Raw genomic sequence first — 21610 nt, 5'->3', positions numbered from 1 at the left:
TCAAATTTTGCTATCTTATAATACAGATCGTTATTTGTTTAATTTTGGTACAAATGAAGTGTATAAGGTATGTCTAATGTTACAAATAGCAAAAATTCAAATGCAAATCATGGTGACTTGACTAAATGTGAATGCTAATTGAATCAAAATAGTTAATAAATAATAATGTTCATTTGAAACAATTGAGAGTGTAAGTTTGGTTTGTGCATGCCATATATTCCCCGGGGGTGGGGGGAGGGGGGGAATCCCCAACCTAATAAATTAATAATGAAAATTATATTACTATGCGCAGTGCTATAATAATTCACTTATTAATATAAGTAAATGTGCTGAGTAAAATTTGTAAAAATTCTGTCTTGTTTTTTTATGTATTATTTATTTATCATATGCATTGACAATTGATTATAATTTCATAATATATTATTTATTCTTTTATTGTATGTATATTCTAGATCATTAAATATATATAAGTAAATATGCATTCAGATTTCTGTATTTAGTCTTAAATAATAAATGTTGATATTGCGCTTACTTTCATTAAATCCCTTGGTCTAATATCAAAATCCCCTGAAATTAAGACCAAAATCCCCTGGAATTTAAACAAAAATCCCCTGGAATTCAGACCAAAATCTCTTGGAATTAAGATCAAAACCCGCTTGACTTTAGACCAATATTCCCTGGAATTCAGACTAAAATCCACTGCAAAGCCTCTCAAAAATATGGCATGCATGTATTTGTGTCTGTCTTTTACCTTAAAGGTTGTACCCACCAGGAGTACTTTTTGTATCCTCTCAAAATTCAGACTAGAAAACTGACTTGAGGTTGATTATATAAGATTATGTTTTTCATCATTTTCAGACAAATAGAAAATAGCTATCAGCTAAAATCTTATTCAACAATAAATGTTTGAGAATGCTAAATCTTAGCAGTACACAGGGTATAAATCTTGTGAAACACATAGCAATAATGCGCTAAATAATGCACGTAACTTGTAGTAGTAGAAGTCAAGTATCATCTTGGTTTATTACAGCAGAAGCAGTGATTACAAACTTCGTAATCACAGCCCCAGAAACAGAAGCGTTTTTATTAAATCTCCCAGGTTGTGGAAACATGGCACATCGCAGGTGCAGATCCAGGAAATGATGTTAGAGGGGTAGTAACTTAGGGGCGCAACTTTTGACATATGCTCCTCCCTCAGAACCGAAAGTATATGGCATAAACTGTTAAACGGGAATTTGGGGTTACTCCCTCATGTATGTAGTCGGAAATGGTGCATTATGAGCGTATTTCATTACCTTTGTTTCTCCGATATTGATGAAAACAGTAAACTTTGATTATTTTAGAGGTGGCGCACGCCGGGCGCTTAAACCACTAGTGCTTCGACCAAATTCCTTGAGCTACACAGTCGTTCCAAGGCCAATTCCCCGCTAATTTGGCGCGAACACAAAACCACCGACTGTCCCTACGGACCTGGGGGGGGGGGGGCATGCTTACCATTGACTGGTGCATTACTTAAGCGACAGCGATAGGTTTTCATATTACTTTTCCGTGTTTGAATGTAATATCTTAATTGTCTGTTAGGTGTCGTTCCTTCACTATTTTTACCCATAAATACCACTATTTTTACCCATAAATACCATAAATTAAGCCTTTTCATACAATAGATCTCCATCACCTCTCCGACTCCTATTTTTCATGTAGTTAGTGTAAAATATTCTTAATTAAACAATCAATTTCAATTTTAAAAATTATGTTCTAAATTCTCCCACAATTTTAATAGAGCCAGTTTTCCAATTGGAAAAGCTTGAAAAAGCCATTTTCCAATGGGATTCCCATTGGAAAAGTTGACTTTAAATGCCAAAAGAACATATTTCTAAATTAAATTTCAGGAAACAAAAAATATCTCTTATTAGTATTACCTAACACATTTTAAAAATACAAAAATAAAAAACATTGGGTGAAAAATAAAAAAAATAAGTTTGCAAAAATTCTGGTTAATAATAACAAAAACTAGAAGGGCACTTGGTTAAGAAACAGCTGGAAATTCGGTAAAGTTCAAGAATTTATTGAAACATTTGTATTCACAGATGCAATAAATATTCATCACTACAATATACACAATTCCCACATAATGACGACAACAATATATTTTCAAAACCATTCTCAAATATTATGAATGAAAGTTAATTGGTTACCATGGCAACCATTATTGAAAAAGGCGTTTTGGTGTTAAATTTGCATTTAAATATACAATAAATGCCATATGAAGCATTCAATAATAATTGATTTGTTAATTGATATCCTCAAACCTTACTGTATATGGTGTTTTGTATTTGACATTCAAAAAAATTCAGAATAAATAAAAACTGTTCGCCAAGTACCATAGTTTATTGGCAAGTTTTCACAATAAATTGACATAAGGTTGGAACTTGCACCTAATACAGACCAATGTATATCTAGAAGTTATTTATGTTACCCCTGTAATTTACTATAATTTATCTTATTTGAATGGTCATTAAGTTTTTTTTATCCTGGTTACCATGGCAACAGGCCACAAACATGATTATAATCACACCAACTTTACCAATTTACCTCAAATGTGATTTTTTTGTATTGTCATTCATTGCTCATAAAACATGAAATGGTAGTATATATACTCTTAATTTAATAAACATAACAATCCTACACAATTTACACTATGGAAAATTAGATCAGTTAATAAATGGGCACATTTACATTTAACAAAAATGAAAACAATTTATTTAACATACTAACTACTTAGCATGTACACGTCATTATGTAGTTTCAAGAGGTATGCAATTGGTCACATAGTCAGGGATAATTCTAGTAAGCGATTTCCGCGATATCTCGCATAAAAATCGCTCAAATCGCATCAAAATCACTTAAATGCGAGATATTCTCCCGCTTGATCGCAGTTTGAGTATTTTGTGCCTTTTCCATTTTGTTGTTTTACAAAATAAAGCATCGTAGTCGCAGATAGTTTCTTGTTTATATTTATTGAATTACTCACGAATTGCCTCCCCTACATTGAATGCATTTGTCTTATCGAATGTTTTGATCGATATCGTCCACGCACTAAGTCTTGTTTAAAGTGGTTTTGTGACCCGGAATAATTTTGTTTAGGTTACACACCACCATTGTTTTTCCCTATATAATTCAATGTAAAATTATAATTTTTAGACAACTTTTAAAGGCATTTCGAGCAAATGCAGGCTATGATAACCACATATATTCTTAAAGTACAAACTTTAAATTACATTTTAAGCCAATAAAAAAGGGGGGTCAAGTTATTCCTGGTCACTCCACTTGAAAAACAAACTCTAAAAATTGCACCGTCCGCCATGACAGTTCTTCCAAAATGACCTTTCAACTATAGGGCAGCGGTTTATGCTTTAATCTCTACTCTAAATGATAAATCAAGCAAGAATAGATACTTAAGGTATAAAAGTATCAGGAATAATGATAGTTTTGATTTACAGTGTATTGAGCATGTGAAAACATGTCTATCAATCATAAGAACATTTTTTTTTATTGAGAATTTTCCACACAACGGAAACTTGTACATATGACGTAATGGTGACGTCATTCCTATAACTAAGCCCTTCCCTGCATTTTTTATGAAAAACACTTTCGATTAGTCCTTCATACATAAATACACCCAAAGCTAGCTCAATCTGATAGTCTGTGTCAGGTTTTCCAGTTTCACTGCCTGTCACCCAAGTGCCTGTGCGTCTGTATTTTCTAAGGCGTTTTGGCCCAAAATGCCATTCTTTGAGGTTTTTCAACTGAACCTTGACTGAAATGGCATTCTAAGCATCAAATGGGGCAGTTCTTCACATCTTTGCACACATTTTAAGTTCTCGCAGTCAAATTTTCACCAAATTTGGACATTTTCAGTGCTCGTAAGATTGCAGAGGACTCATTTTAAAAAAAAAAAATAGGCGAAAGATGTGAAAACCAGGAAATAGCATATTTTGATCAACCGGACAAGATAAATGCATTTAATTGTAAAAACTTGCCAGAAATAATGAAACGCAATACATTTCTTACCAAAAATAAGACTTTTTAAACAAAGCAGTTTGGTCCCTTTTAAGTTACACACCACCATTGTTTTTCCCTATATAATTCAATGTAAAATTATAATTTTAAGACAACATTTAAAGGCATTGCGAGCGAATGCAGGCTATGATAACCACATATATTCTTAAAGTACAAGCTTTAAATTATATTTTAAGCCAATAAAAAAGGGGGGTCAAGTTATTCCTAAGAAAAGTCACTCCACTTGAAAAACAAACTCTAAAAATTGCACCGTCCGCCATGACAGTTCTTCCAAAATGACCTTTCAACTATAGGGCAGCGGTTTATGCTTTAATCTCTACTCTAAATGATAAATCAAGCAAGAATAGATACTTATAAAAGTTTCAGGAATAATAATAGTTTTGATTTACAGTGTATTGAGCATGTGAAAACATGTCTATCAATCATAAGAACATTTTTTTTTATTGAGAATTTTCCACAAAACGGAAGTACATATGACGTAATGGTGACGTCATTCCTTTACGCGGGTTACAACTGCATTTTAAATGCGTCTACAATATCGGAAGCGTCAAAATGTCTAATCAGAAAATGTTGTTTGCATTTCTTGAAAAAAGCCTCTGGACCAAAATAAAATACCAGGTTCAGATGAAAACAACAATGGAAAGCCTTCATCTCCCAAAAAAGTCAATGCACCTTTCAGCAAAAATGGCTTAATCCTATTTTTTGCTCAAATATAAGGAGTATGAATGTTCATGCTGTCTGAACTGTTAACAAGTGTTTCCTTCTAGTCAAACAAGTGTATATATTATATCTATATACCTATATATTGTAAATTTGTAAATATATTGATATTTATGAAACATGTTACTGTTATGCATTGTTTTATCACTGCGTTATCCATGTATTATAAAAAAATCTCACTGAATTTAAAATTCTCTCACCAATTTTGGACAAATGGGAGCAATTCTCCCATTGAAAATCTGACATAGAATTATCCCTGCATAGTACATGACAAATTATATTTTCGATGCTTCTTCATAGGTAAAAGTAAAAGCTGAAAATGTTTATAGGGTTCAAGAAGGTTTTAAAAATAAAGATATTGAAGAAAATCTGAAAGGTTGCTAAGGTACATTTTATCAGGCTGTGAAGTAACTAATATTGACAAACAATATTATATATGTCTTCAATTCAAGCATTTATAGGCTTCAACTGCCAGATTGTTTTAAGTTTGTATTAATAATAATCATATAGTGGTCTCCATTATGGCAGAGGGGCTCTACCAACAAAAGACAGGGTGTAGCACCCTTCTATCACTCATTTGCTAAAACCACTCAAAATCACTGGTAGCTTCATTTCACATGAACATGTTTCTATTGAATAAATAATTGTCAATAAAAAATTGATACACGTTTTCATCAGCTCAGTAACGGGCTCATTCTCAAATCTTATAATTAGTTTATAAAGATCACATATCAGTATATTAGTTTTTTCACTTATTTAAGGGATCAGAGCCTTTTTGCATTAAGTCCTTTTAGTTGGTTGCGTTCAGGGTACTCTCCATGGAAAAGCCATTGTTGTGGGCTTGTCAATTTTAACTTCAATCTCACTGTCCTTGGCATGCTCTCTCATGAATTCACTCACTGGTTCTGCAAAATAATGTTCATATATGTACATTACTTAGTGTTTGGAATAAATTATGCAAATTAACTTGAACATCAAAACTCACATCTGAATAAAATGGACAAAATATCTAAAATTGTTTTTGACTTATGTTCATAGATATACATACACAGGCAGTGATACAGTCTATAATACTTTTGTTATACCTGAAGTGATGATATTTCCTCAAGTTTGGAATGGACTTCAGGGGTCACTTGGTGTTCTCCAACCAGTCAAAGAATATAACCACTTTGCCAAGGTCATCAATCCACAAAGGATGTGTGCTGCCTCCATTTGGTCTGAATAAATAAACATGTTGTTTATATTATGATATAATACCAATTGTTTTAACACAAGCTTTCTTTTACATAATAAGGTATTATAATCAACTTCAGTGTTTAAATAAAGTACCAAACGTCATTCTGCTTTTTTTGAACAGACAGACAGACAAAGACCAATATTGGATATGTCCCAGGAATTGGTTTTAATAACCATTATAAATTATTATCCCCTAGGAATGGAAAGATCGCTGTGCACCTTAAATATATAGTCAATTTAGTGCATTGATAAATATACAAGTACGAAAAGCTGCACGGAGTGCAGCAAAGGATGGTGCACGGCCGCAATGAATCGCTCACCTGTCATATATTGCACATTCTTCCATTATATACAAATATTGAAAACCTAAGCCTATGAACACGGGGCGTGGCCAATTTTGACCCCAGGGCTAAAGTTTGAACAATCTTAATAGTGGTCCAAAAACAATGCTTCATACCAAATATCTAAGGCCTTCGCCTTTTGGTTTCGGAGAAGAAGATTTTTTAAGTTTTCATCATATACATATATAAGGAAACCCATGACCGCCCGGGTGGGGCCATTTTTTGACCCCAGGGCCAAAGATTGAACAATATTGGTACAAGTCAACTAGATGATATATCATGCCAAATATCTAAGCTCTTGTCACTACTTGATTTTACGTGTGTATCTATATATGTATATTTGTTATTAATTGTTGTATGTGGCCCATATTGAAAATTGGTATGTGTACTAAATATGTTATCCAGTTTAAATTAAGACGTTACTTGTCTTTGTGAGTTCGGAGAAGATTTTTTAAGTTTTCACTATAACACATATAGAGAAAACCCATCAGCCCCGGGGTGTGGCCAATTTTGACCCCAGGGCCATAATTTGAACAAACTTTGTAGAGTTCCACTAGACGATGAATCATGCCAAATATCTAAGCTCTAAGCAACGTAAGTTCAGAGGAGATGATTTTTGAAGTTTAGAGAACATATAGAGAAAACCCATGACCCCCCAAGGGGGTGGGGCCAATTTTGAGCCCAAGGCCATAATTTGAACAATCTTTGTAGAGGTCTACTAGACGATAAATCATGCCATATATCTAAGCTCTAGTCCAAGTAAGTTCAGAAGCGAAGATTTTTGAAGTTTTAACTATAAACATATAGAGAATACCCTAACCCCCCGGGGCGGGGCCAATTTTGACCCCAAGGCCATAATTTGAACAATCTTTGTAAAGGTCCACTAGACGATGAATTATGCCAAATATCTAAGCTCTAAGCAACATAAGTTCAGAGGAGATTTTTGATTTTTTTTACTATAAACATATAGAGAAAACCCATGACCACCCAGGGGCGGGGCCAATTTTGACCCCAGGGCCATAATTTGAACAATCTTTGTAAAGGTCCACTAGACGATGAATTATGCCAAATATCTAAGCTCTAGTCCAAGTAAGTTAAGAGGAGAAGATTTTTGAAGTTTTAACTATAAACATATCAAGTATACCCATGACCCCCCGGAGCGGGGCCAATTTTGACCCCAGGGCCATAATTTGTACAAATTTGTGTCCACTAGACGATGAATCATGACAAATATCTAAGCTCTAGGCCAAGTAAGTTCAAAGCAGAACATTTTTTAAGTTTTCACTATAAACATATAGAGAATACCCATGACCCCCCGGGGCGGGGCCAATTTTGACCCAAGGGCCATAATTTGAACAATCTTGGTAGAGGACCATTTGGTGATCCTAGCTACCATATATCAACGGCCTAAGCCTTGTGCTTTGGGAGAAGAAGATTTTTAAAGTTTTTCCTTTTGGTTGCCATGGCAACCAGAGTTCTGCATGGAATTGAATTCTTTGAACAACTTTGACAGAAGACCACCCAAAGAACATCCCTATGAAGTTTTATTAATATTGGCCCAGCGGTTAAGGAGGAGATGTCTTTTAAGTAAATTGTTGACGGACGACGCACAACGCACGCCGCACGCCGGACGCCGGACAAAAGGCGATCACAAAAGCTCACCTTGTCACAAAGTGACAGGTGAGCTAAAAATAAAAAAGTTGGCAAAATGGTCAATCTGTGAGAGTGCAGCTTTAATACTAAGTTAATAGCAAAATGTATACGATCTCAATTAAAGACCGTTTCACAAAGTCATTTGTACTTGTAGAAATAAAGAAATTCTAACATAATCCCAGTACTAAAATTATGCAAGAGATATGAATCATACCATAAGAACTTTTCCAATGACATTGGATGGTGAAGTTGCATTGAGAGCTTCGCTGAGATTCATGACAGATTTTGTCGGAGTTTTGTTGCGCGCTGCCTGTTTGATGTTATCTGGCACGACAACATTTGCCCACTGCACAACTTTTGTTGTACTGATAGCCCAGGAAGGCTACTCTCCAGATTTTCTGAGCAGATTTTGTAACAAGACGTTACTGCCAGGCTTGAAGTTTTCAAGATGCTTTAGCATGAATCATCGCACATCTGTGCTTGCTGTGCTGTCTGCTACTTCAACAGTGAAGAACCGTCTTTCTTCTTGCTGCCGATTCTTATATGACTGGATTTCACTGCATGTAAGCACCTGGACTGCTATGCTGGCTGTTGATTCAACTGGCAGATCCAGTGCCTCTCTTAATGGGAGGATCTTGAAATCCATGCTGTAAAAAGAAAGTACCTCTTCTACAATAGAGGAATAGTATGGGCAAGTCATATATACATAAGTTACAATATTACAAGAACGTTTGAAAATAAAAATAATTTCACTACAGCAAGCGAGTTGAAGTAAGAATGAGTGTATTTTGTGTGGAGGATAAGCAAATTACAAAAATTGTCACACATTATTTGTTCACTGCGAAAAATTGAAATGAACTGTTTTGTAATAAATTGTTTGAATGCGGTGTTATGTTTTGTTCTTATTAATAATATTTTACAATATAAGTGGAGTGATTTGCAATATATTGTGTGCACTATTTTCTTCTCACTAAACATATACACATAACATGAATGATAACATGAATGGATGGCATGCAACCAAAACTTACCTCTATATGCAGTAGTTGTAGCACAGGTTTTAGCAATTTAGAAATTTAGCTGAATTTATGACAAAGATAATGGGAATTTGGCATTTATAAAGCATTGCATGTCACTTAGTGTGAAGCTGTTGAATTGAGCAAATTTTAAGTAGTGAAATCATTTGTTGGAAAAAGCATGGTTATAATAATTGCAGTCAGCCAAACATTTGCAAATGAGAGCAAAACAGGTCAAAGAGATGTTGAAAATATATGTGTTTTGAAATCAAGAAGCTGTATTGATAAACGATGAGGCATATTTTAATGCATGGGTGAAACTTGTGAAATTCTGAAAATAGTGTGTTTGATAACTGAAATATACATGTCCAGTTTTACATTACAAAATAATTGAGAAATATCTTTAAAGATACAGAAATCAGTTGTAATATTGAAAACATTAACGCATGTAAATATAAGTAATTGTTAAGTTGAAAAAATGTAGGGAAATGTTAAAGAATGTATTTATTGCAATCATGGTTAAAGTTGAAGCGAACAAAATGCAAAGCATTAGTAATTTGTTTTATTCAGTTATGTATCCAATGCAAAAAAAAGAAGTTTGGACAAAGGTTGACCAAGTCGGAGACTTTTATCCTGAATAACCTTTTAAAAAACTAGTAATAAAATGTTATTCAAAGACCAATTCATGCTTAATGTTTAAAGCTGTACACTCACAGATTGACAGTTTTAAATTTTTGAGTCAGAATCAGCTGATTTTAAGATCAATGTCTTCAATTTAGTCATATAAGATTACTTACAATAGAACAGATCGCAATTGTTTGAAAAACTGCTGAAAATTTTTCTTAAATTGTTAGTAATGCTTTTAGCCATAAAACATAAATTTTTGAATGTAAATATGAAAAACTGTGATTTTATATTTTGTCAGCAGTCTTATATCACTGGTTTTGAGGCATTTGCACAAAAATTGGCCTATTTGAAGAAAAAAATTAAAAAGAAGTTGTCAAAATGGTCAATCTGTGAGAGTGCAGCTTTAAAGGTTAAATATTTGTACTTATACCACAGTTTTTTTTTATATTTATGCCTAAAAATTCGCAATTAGATGTGAGAATGGGTTATATTCCTAAAACGACTAGAAGAAACCCTGCTATAGTTGAAACAAAAGAAGCAAATTTAGAAATGGTTAATAGTATGATATAATGGGTTTTATTCCTAAAACAAATTGAAGAAACCCTGCTATAGTTCAAACAAAAGAAGCAAATTCTGACATGGTTAATAGTATGATATTGTGAACAGATGTTAAAGCTGTACTCTCACAGATTGACAGTTTTGACATTTTTAAAAATTCTGACTAAGATTCAGCTGAGTTTTGCATCAATGCTTTCAATTCAGTCATATAAGATTACTCAAGATAAAACAGAGCCCCATTGTTTGAAAAACTGTCAAAAAATTTCATTTTTCTTAAAGCGTAAGTAACGCTTTTAGACATAAAACATCAATTTTCACAGAAATATGAGAAACTGCGATGTGATCATTTGTAAGCAGTCTTATATCACTGGTTTCCAAACATGTGCACAAAAATTGGCTCAATCCAAGACAAAAAATAAAAAAGTTGTCAAAAACAGTCACTCTGTGAGAGTGCAGCATAATGAAATATTAGTTAATGTTGTGACTTTTCACGTAGTCGTTCATATTCTTCAAGTACACGGTCATCTGCATGTATGACATTTGGGTTAAATCGAATTAAATGCAAACAATGTAAGCTTCTTACTCTACTTAAAGCAACATATGCCATTCCAGGTTGGAAAACTGATGATCCTAGGTCCACCCAACATTCATTGGTAGTCATGCCTTGAACTTAGTGAATTGTACATGCCCAACTTATGCTCAATGGAAAAGCTCTGCGAACAATAGATCTTCCACCAAATAAAAACTTATGCTCTATTTCTTTAATTTCCACAGGACATTGATCGCTTGCACCCGAATTATTAACTAATCCAACTATGTTATCAAATATGACTAGAATGGTTCTTATGCTATTGTCAATGTTAGTTTCTATTTCTAATACTGTACCCATAGCTCCATTTACCAGTCCACGAAAGACATTTAAGTTGCAAAGAAGCATCACTCTTGAACAAACAGAAAACTGAAAATGATGTGGCAAGTTACCAGCATCTCTGTCATCTTCAGGAATGAAATCAGTTGAGCACGGAGCACCTGCATGGTTATTGTCAGATGAGAAATAATGTTAAGCTGTAACTGTATGCATCGTTGAAGATAAATGTTGGCAAAGAGCATTTGACCTTAATGGGTATATATATGCATAGTCCAGCAGAAGGCAAACATGTAGACAGTCGACTTTTTAACAATGTTACATCACTTTTAGTCAACATACCAACTCTAGCTCTATTAAGAAGCTGTCCATAAGTAGGATCTGAACTGTGTCGAACATTGGCCCGTAAGAATACAGGTTGAAACAAATCCCAAAGTTATATAATTCTGTTTGTAAAAACATATGAACCACAAACTGGACAAATTTGGAAAAAATCACCAAACAAAATTGTATAAAATCCTCCAAAAAGAAAGCTATTTCCGGCAATTTCACCAAGCCGTCTACTAATAAATGTAAAAATGCGATCGCTTACCATGCATGCTGATTTCATCAATAACTATTGTGTGTACACCTATGAGCTTCAATTGCAACGACCTTAACTGGAATGGGGAAAGACTACCATAGTTGAGATATTTGACTACTGGAATTCCAAGTAAAGAATGACCATTAATTTGTCGTGCTGCAGTGCCAGTGGGTGAACAACATTTGACAGGGTCAACGCCTGGTCTCTGACATGTGTAAAGCTGCAAGTATGCAACTATCATTTTCAGTAAGAAAGACTTGCCAACACCACCACTTCCTGTAATAAAGATTCTAAGAGGACCATTATGTTGAGTACCCATATGTTGTCGGACAATATCCAAAGCTCTTTGTTGGCAATTTGTTAATGTTTTTAAATGTGTTTGAAACTCAGTCTCATTCATGAGACATGATGTGACCTGATGATAATGGAACGAAACAATTTGTCAATGTCCATGTCCTGCCAACTAACATGAGAATTGGACGAAGGTGCATGTATTCCAAAATCAATATCTGCTGGAATGGAATTAATGGGTTCATCATTTAATTCATCCTGTGCAAAACGAATGCGTCTGATACTGTTTTCTACTTGTGCCAGGAAGTTGTTGTACATCTCCATGCTATGATCCAGTAAGGCATTTTTTGCAATGAAGGCTTCCTTAGCAGAAGAATAATCATCAATTAATTCACATTCATTTCGAAATGGAAGTAAAAGCATAAGTAAAGTGAAGTAGTAGTTATCAGAAGATACTGAAAACATAGGAAACCGTACAATTGAGTATAGTTTTCTTCCTAAGCCATATATTGTATTTTTCGATGTAAAATCGTTCTTGACAACGACGTTTTTTGAAGGTGGACATTTGATGTACCATGATGCAAAGTAGAGTAATGAGACCATTTCCATGTTTGACGGTCGTGCTGTATAATAATCAATCATATTGTTCATGAAAATGTCTGTGTCATCGTCATCTTTATCTTGTAGTTGAGTTATAGGTTTCAGCATCCTAAATCGTATTTCTTTTGGCCTTGTATTTAACATCACAATTGATCGGGAACTCTGCAAAAGATTAAGATTACTCAATCTGAATGCAGCCTCTTGAGCCGACAATCTCCTATGCTTCTATACACAAATACCTATATTCCATAGGCGTTGAAAGGTTGACATATTTGGATTGTCGCGAAACACAGTGTTTATGAGGTTACCAAGCGCACAGGGAAGTTCATCTGGTTCAGATTTACAAAGGTAGTGACAAACATAATATGCAGCACCATCAGCATCATTGATCATTTGAATGTCCATGTTAGCTCGCCAGTGTCGAAGCACAACTGGATTGTAAGCATTAATATATATGTAGCATTTTTAGGCCTGTATGTTTCATAAAATTGAGGTCTCTATTCTTCACAGCTGTTATTCTTGACAATATGTGTGATTTGTAACATTCCTTTTTGGGGAAACCAAATCGACAAGGAGGTCTGTCTGACTAATCATACAATATTTAGAATGACAGTGTGTTTGCAGTTTCACAACCAAATTATGCAAGAATGGGTCATCTATTTCACTAGGAATATGTGTGTGAACAGTTTTCTCAACATACTGTGAAATCATTAATGTTCGTGGGGCATTAATGTTTGTGGTTTTCGTGGGTTGGGTGATCCACGAATTCAAGATTCCACGAAATTAATATAAACCCTTTATTCACTTTTTCAATTGCCTTGTTACGTACATATACTCTAGTATATTCTTAACAGAGGTCGCAGTATACAGAGTTAAAACCTGTCTCACTGTATAACTTACGATCATTATTCTGTTAATATATTATAACTGCCTTCCCTTCCCTAAATTTGCCACCAACTTCCACCAAATGCCATGGATTTGGGTGGCATTTGGTGGAAAATGGGTGGCACTTGGTGGAAAATGGGTGGCACTTGGTGGAATATCAAGAATTCCACCAACTGCCATGAAATTTCCACCCAACTGGAGGTGGCAGTTGGTGTAAAATTGAACTCAGTTTTTTTTTTCATGTGGCACTTGGTGAAAAAGTTGGACTTAGTTAATTTTTCATATGGCAGTTGGTGAAAAACTGAACTTAGTTAATTTTTTGGGTGGCATTTGGTGAAAAAGTAAGAGTTCTGTAAAATGGAACCATTACTTATCATCATGGAATGGGAATAGCATTTACGACAGTTGCTGTTCATGCTGCTGTTTTAGCATCATTACATATGCTACTATTTAAAACTAACTGGTAATACTACTTTTGGGGATTTCTCCCACTACTACTATAACTACATGTCCTACTACTCTTCATCATGTTGGTGGTTTTATTGGTGATGATTACGATGTTGGTGGTTCTATTGATGATGATTATGATGTTGGTGGTTCTATTGATGATGATTATGATGTTGGTGGTTCTTAATTTGATGATGATGATTATGATGGTGGTGGTGGTGGTGGTGGTAATTATGATGATGGTGGTGGTGGTGATTATGATGATTGTGGTGGTGGTGGTGGTGGTGGTTGATTTTGACAATTGTGGTGTTGTTGGTAGTTCATTGTGGTGTTGGTGAATATGATGACTGTGGTGGTATTGGTGATGATGATGATTGTGGTGGTGGTGATAGTGATCATGATGATTGTGGTGGTGGTGACAACAACAACAACAACATGTTGTTTTTGATGATGATGATGATGATGATGATGATGATGATGATGATGATGATGATGATGATAAAAACTACAATGTGATGATGATTATCATGATCATGATAATGATGAGTTAAACTAAGTTTTCTGTGTACATGTGCTCTGTTGCTATTTCCCCAAAGGTAAAGATAAGCTTCATGCATGTACTGTCAAGTATGTTTAACTAAATTATTCCAAAAGAATTGACAAATACTTAGTCAAGGAATGTACTAAGTTTAAAAAGTATCATTCAATTTGTACAATGAAGTTGAAGATGTATAAAAAAATGTTATACACATTTTTTTCCAGACAAAACCCCCCATAACAATGACAATGTACTTGGACAAGATTCTAAGACCTTTTTGGTAAATATTTGAATTTTACAATAACTTTAAATGATGACTAACCTCATAGTTTTATCATAATATATTAGCTAATACTTATTTAAAAGTGCTAAGTGCTATAAAGGGTGAGATAAACAATATTAAATGCCAGTCAAGAAAAGATGTATATGATCTAAAGGGTGTGTGTGTTTTTAAGAGAAATTGTTGAGGTATTGACAAAACCTTGGTGTTATTCATGTTGTTGGCTACATGATTTTGAAAAAATAAAGATATTCAAGTGAATCTTGGTGTACACATGTTTCCAAAGACATTTGTAGAACAAATAGCATTCTTCTGTGAGGCAAACCCTGTTATATTGAACAGATATATTAAAATGATCCCTTTTTCAGAAAGAAATATGAATAGAGGACTTCTATAGCAGAAGAAGTATAGCCAAACTTGCAGAAAACAACAACCAGATGTGCATCACTAAAGAAAAGAAACAGGTTATTGGCATTTCAATATTCAAAATACCAAAACCGGTAGTTAAATTAACTATTTACCTGTATTGTCATTGCTAATACAACAGACGAGTGCTCTTGTAAAACATATTTGCAATGATTCAATGTATGAGGCTGGATTCTATATTTAGTTATGGTATATCATTTTGTTGTAATACTTGGTATTAATCTGGTTAGGCCCAAAGCTGAAGAAACATATTTAAGAGTATGTTTTTAATGTTGTCATTTTATTAATGCCTCTAATTTTAAAATATATTTTGAATAATGATAGCTAAAATGAAACCTCCAAAATAAATAATACTAAAACTGTTTTCAGGATTTCTCCAAATGTAGAAATGCAGACAGCTTTTCACCATCAACTGTGATCCTTTGTAATTTTGTGTACATATGAAACTAAATGGCTGCAAAGAAATGTGTTTTTTTTTGTTCTTAGGTTGTTGTATGCATACTTCATAATCCCATGATTTTATTTCCACCCAGTGCCACGTAATTTCCACCAAGTGCCACATTGGCATGGCATTTGGTGAAAAAAAGATCAAAGAAACTGAACGTGGCATTTGATGGAAAATTGTTCCAATACTCCACCAACTGCCACGTTGGGGTGGCATTTGGTGAAAAATTTGCCACCAACTGCCACGTGGCATTTGGTGGAAAACGTTCCAATACTCCACCAACTGCCACGTTGGGGTGGCATTTGGTGGAAAAATTTGCCACGTGGCATTTGGTGGAAAACGTTCCAATACTCCACCAACTGCCACGTTGGGGTGGCATTTGGTGAAAAAAATTGCCACGTGGCATTTGGTGGAAAACGTTCCAATACTCCACCAACTGCCACATTGGGGTGGCATTTGGTGGAAAATGGTGAAAAATTAGATCAAAGTCCCATTTTCTTCTGTTTTTCATCGTTTTACACCAATTGCCACCCGTTCCAATACTACACCAACTGCCACCCATTTTCCACGTCCAATTCGTGGCAAATTTAGGGAAGGGCTTAACAAATAATGAACCAAATCAATTAAATGTGTTTTATGCAGCAAATGACAGTTATAAGCACGTGGTTAAACGTGTGCTGTTAATGAAAATCTCCAAGTTTACAAGATGTGCGTGATGAGTGTCCATACTCGATTTTTTTATTTAATGAAATAATTAATCGATTACTAGTACATTGAAGGTTACTAAGCACTGAACGTGACAATACACACCTTTTTCGGTGGTTTCACAGTTTGCAAAATTCTTAATTGGTATTCAATAGCTTCCCCTATCTGTATTTATGATCAGGGTACATCTTCTTTTATTACCTTTATTCCCAATTAAATCGATAAGTGACATGAGTATATGCACTAATTGGCATGTTGTACCACATTAGCGAGTGTCATAAACCGAGTGACGTAGAAGGCGGAAATCACGGGCCAGCGCGTGGATATTATGCAGACGATCGCATCTTCGGTTGTTGTTTTTTTCAAAAATGAAAATCCACGAATTCAAGTACAGTACACTCAACGAGTTAGACCCACTTTCCGTTTCCCTCCACAGATTTTTGCTATCGCGGCCAACACAATAATTTTATCGACTGTCCGCGTTCCTCGGAGTTTGAATTTAAGGCCCTCGGAGGGTGATCAGTCGACCGAAAAATAACGAACTCGGCGTTCCTCGGAGGAGTTAACTCCGTGAAACTCTGCGGACACTAGATAAGAATCTATGCTACAGTTATATTTATTTTATTAAAATTTTCAACCGATAACGACGGCTCCAGTAAATTGCTATTATTATTTTTCCTCCGCCCGTTTTGCATGAAGTTAGCTTACCACAAGAATGCAGTCGTATTTCACTAGTTGCACATGCATCTTATAAACGTGTTTTTGCTAATGACTGATAAACACATTTCTTCCGAGAAAATCTAGGTTACACATTTTCGGAAAATCAGGAGGTCAAACATGTGTTCAAAATTCACAGCGCATGGTTTTGAAGGCCTTCTTGCCTCATTTTCTGTGGAAAATTCCAGTAAACATCATAGCTATTTTTAACCACCAATAATAAATAGTATATTCTACATTGTATTGATCACGCGCTTGACGTAAGAGGTCATGGTTCAGAATCATGTAAATAGTCGGCTGCTTTATGATGCAATAACTTAGTGGATATACTTTAATGATTCAATGTTTATAATTCAAGACAATATTCAATTGGTGTTTACGGACATAAATACAAATTAAACGTTGGTACATGTACTGGTAAGAATCTTTTACGCTTAACAATGTGGATAAGCATAAAAATAAATAACTTTTAAACAAGAATGATTTCTTGGTTATCTGATTAGACTCGGAGTTCCGCTGCGGGATCATAATTCGGACGATTCTCAACGCTATCTTTCATATTAAACTCGGCGGTAAGCCAGCCACTCGGAGGAACTCAGGGGGGATTTTAGCGACGGCAACAGTTTTACCCTCGGAGGAAACCCGCGATCATCGACTTTATCCCTCGGAGTGAGCTAGGAAAGTGGGTCTAACTCGTTGAGTGTACTGTACCCACGAAATTGTTTTTTTTCGGCAAACCACGAAATTTCATGCCCACGAACATTAATGATTTCACAGTACTTCAGAATCAATTTGTTGGTGTTCGCATTCAAATCTGTAGGTATATCTGTAATCCAAAGAAAAATGTGATAATGGGGAGAACCCGTTTTGAAATTCGACTCGTGCAAAAAAGTCTTTAACAATTCCCAATGGTTTAGAAGGGCCATTGATAACAAACTTGAGTAATGCAGTAAACCGACGATCAAAATGAATTGCTTTCATCAAGGGATCTGATCTCATGCTTGTGTAAAAAGATTTCTTCTTTACAGCATCATCGTAAGTCATTTCTTCAAGAGTCATGCCTAACTCAGGCCAGTGTATATCATCTGCAGAGAGAGTCATGAAAAGAGTGGGTGGGCCCAAACTTCGAAACATAGCCAATAAATTATACAGAGCATTACAAAAGTATGCTACAGTTCCTCGTGTTTGTTTCATAAACATATAAGAGTCTTGCATAATGTCAGGGTTTGTACCTGACCCATTTGAACATCAGCTGCTGTTGTTCGTCGCATGGAATCGCCATCACGTGAACCTTTGTACATTTTCATGCAGACTCCTATCTGTTGTCTTAGGCAAAGTTTGTCATATGAAACAGCCGCGTGAAGCAAATATGATACATGTCTTTTCGCCAAAATCCAAGACGATTATACAACCGATATATGAAGTACATACTAGGCCGTATTTTTTGTTGTCTTGGATAACTGAAACCGAATTTACCATGTGAAAAAAGCCATGGAAATGCCTTTTCTTCCCCATAAGGTATTTCATACACAGATACTGGTGTGTTTGTATTATGTGGAATGGAAATTACTGGTCTGTTGGTAGTAATCACAGATTGAACAGTATCATTGGCCACAGTATTGCAGTCAACAGGTGCAAGTGTAATATGTTCAAAACAGTCGACATTTGCAGGACATTCCTTGTTGCAGATCAGAGGTAGAAAGAAATTGTCCACTATAGTCTCCATATTTGGCATTGTGATACATGAATCATTTTTGAAAAGCATGTTGTTAGATTTAAGCCAAGTGAACGCATGCATGACCTTGATGGGAGCGACTAAAAAACCACATGTTGAACCTATAGCATTACCAGACTCAAAATTAATCAAACACATATGATCTAATCCTGACAACTGTTCCATTACAGGCAAAATATCTCTTGGCAGATTAACGATCAATCCACGTTCAGCAAACTGGCCTCCAGGTAGTAAAATAACTGTCATACAAATTTGGATAAGAGCCAATAACTTTTTTTCAAGGTGCGTTAGTTTCTTTATCTCATTTGGTATACTTTCAACGCCTAAAAAGTTATGCTGTGAGGACAAAGAAGGTATTTTGCCACTTCGAATACAAGAACAACAGGTACAGCAAAGGTCTGTATTGCAGTCAAAGTCTAAGAAATTGCAATGTCCATTGCCTAAGTGAAATACTTGATTTAGGAAGAGAATGCGATCACAACAATGACAGTAGTGGCAAGGGCATTTCCGAATATACTCTTCATACAGACATTGTGTGCCATACAAATCAAGCCTGAAAACTGGTTGGGAATTGCTACTTGCTAAAGAACAATTTTCTCTTGTGGTAACATCACAAAATGCAGCTATTTCGAAAGGTAAAGAACAACTTGCAAATCAAACAGTCAGAACTGTCATTTACGCCATTTGAAATTTTTTCATCAACTCTTAGTGCCTCATCAACAAGCAGCACTTCACACTGTGTTCCTTTACTTGTTTGACTTTTACGCTTACAACCTTTCATACCACAATATGAATGCTCAGATAATGGATCAGAATGTACATTTTTTGACTGCACTTTGGATGCATTAGTACACATGTCATACTCGTCACACTCATCTGTAGTCTGTACGAAAGTTCGTCGGACCTCGGCTCCCGCCGGTAATAAATGGCGAGGTCCGGCAATCGCATGTATATTGTAGGCCCGCGTGTCTGGCAACAATTTTAGGGAAAAATCTGTTGTTTATTAATTATGTGTCAAAGGTGTTTCTTGTTAATTTAATTAACTAACCTATGTTTACAACATAAATTCAGGGCTTTCAATTGACTCGGTTTTGACGCACAGAAATCGTAAATGACCCGGAATTAAAACATCATTAATTTGTGCAATGCGTCAGTTTTAACCCGGGATAATTTCAGTGCAAGAGTCGGTATCATTTGAAAGGAGCAGCAAGGCAAGCTCTAAATGTTTGTTTAATCAATTAAAGTCAAAAGCAATTAACTGCCGAAGTGACAAGTGATTATCAACCTTGAATCTGACCGTTACCAACTCAAACTAATGACGTAATTATAAACTCCGCCCATTATGCAAATTAACGGATATCTTCGGCTTTTTCGCTAAGTACGATGGTTTGAAAAACAACAATGCTAAATTATATTTTGTATTTTTATATCTTGTCTTATATGAAATTAATGAAATTTGTGTTCGTTCTTAATGTGTAACAGAAAGGAATAAAGATTTTTCGTAGCACATGATCTAAAAAGCGCGGAAACAGGTGCACGCTTACTTATTGTCAATTTTAATGGAAGTGAAAGAAGAACTGCGTAAATCGTTGTCAGTGTATAGTTCTATAACAAAAGAGTTTTATTGTTATGTGATTAATGAAAAATAAAAAACAATGACTATGTTACAATATTGAGATAGGGACGTTGAATGTTTTTGTTTACTTTAGGAAAAAATATGAAAAACTTGAAAGTGAAACCGAAAGTACAAATATGTTGTTGCAACTATAAAACAATCGATGGTGCATATGAGTCTGACAAGGATGCATAGGGTTACATAACGAGTAATACATGCATAATTCCTGTTTCACTCAACATGCATTAAATAAATAATACGTTCATAGGAGTCAGAACATATTTTTCCAAGTTTTGACTCTTGGAATTTGTTTACCACCCAAGAGACTGAGAAGGAAATAAGACAATAAGGTATTCTATAAAGATTATATTTCTTTTTCCTTGATTTTTTTCATCAAAAAAGGGGTCACTCATACCCCGTTTGATGAATCTGAAGAAAAATATATATTTTAGGTTTATTTTAGGTAAAATGTCACTAAATTTTGTAGAGGTCAAAATTCAGCACATACCCTCCAAGTCACTGTGCTTGTTTACATACTATAAAATCGCGAAAATTCAATTTAAATTAGATGAATTAAATAAAAATCAATATTATATACCTGTGTTAGTTTCAGTAGCAGTAATATTCTAACACTGATAACACACAAAAACACGTATAACCTTTAAAATAAACTGCAAATAGGTACACAAATGTAGAACGTCTGACCCTTCGAAGAACTTCTGCGCACATGCGTAGTAACGATCGACAGGAGACTTCGATTCAATTATGACGAGGACTTTGGTACTTTCTCTTTATAACCAACCTTACAAAAATACTTATATAACAGTCAGTCCTACCAGAACCTAATATAACTCACTATTGTCTATACCTTGTGTTATATACTTTGATATAAGTAGGATACTTGATTACCATGTTACCATGATTACACCCTACTGTGTTTAATCGAACACGCCGACGATGACAACAAAAGGATCATTCGACCAAAGAAAAACTAGAGGAACCTTCGGCTTTGATTACATGTATCCTTTTAAATGTATTTCTGAATCGGCTCTTTTATTTACTGTTTGTTATTGAATTATTATTCATTCATAAGAAAATACAGATTTCACATGGTTATTTCACAACATTTGCAAAAACAATCAATCGAAAGGCTAGAATTGTTCTCAAAATCATCATGGTACCAACGCCATACCAAATAGCACGGCCGTGATCGGCCGCACAATAAGGTGACTCATACTTTACATCAG

The 21610-nt window shown here is 34.9% G+C and overlaps 1 long non-coding RNA gene across 1 annotated transcript; it reads right to left on the bottom strand.

Moving 5' to 3' along the window:
• Positions 1–5276: 5276 nt before the first annotated feature.
• On the bottom strand, positions 5277–21036 carry LOC128212530 (uncharacterized). The gene is made up of 4 exons (XR_008257471.1): positions 20962–21036; positions 8245–8677; positions 5886–6017; positions 5277–5705 (listed from the first exon to the last, which is right to left on the bottom strand). It is a non-coding gene; the product is annotated as an uncharacterized LOC128212530 (long non-coding RNA).
• Positions 21037–21610: the final 574 nt, after the last annotated feature.

The sequence above is a fragment of the Mya arenaria genome, chromosome 12 (assembly GCF_026914265.1).
Source record: "Mya arenaria isolate MELC-2E11 chromosome 12, ASM2691426v1".
In the NCBI taxonomy this organism is placed as follows: domain Eukaryota; kingdom Metazoa; phylum Mollusca; class Bivalvia; order Myida; family Myidae; genus Mya; species Mya arenaria.
Note: the sequence above shows the minus strand (reverse complement) of the source record. Positions and strands in the feature narration are given on the sequence as shown.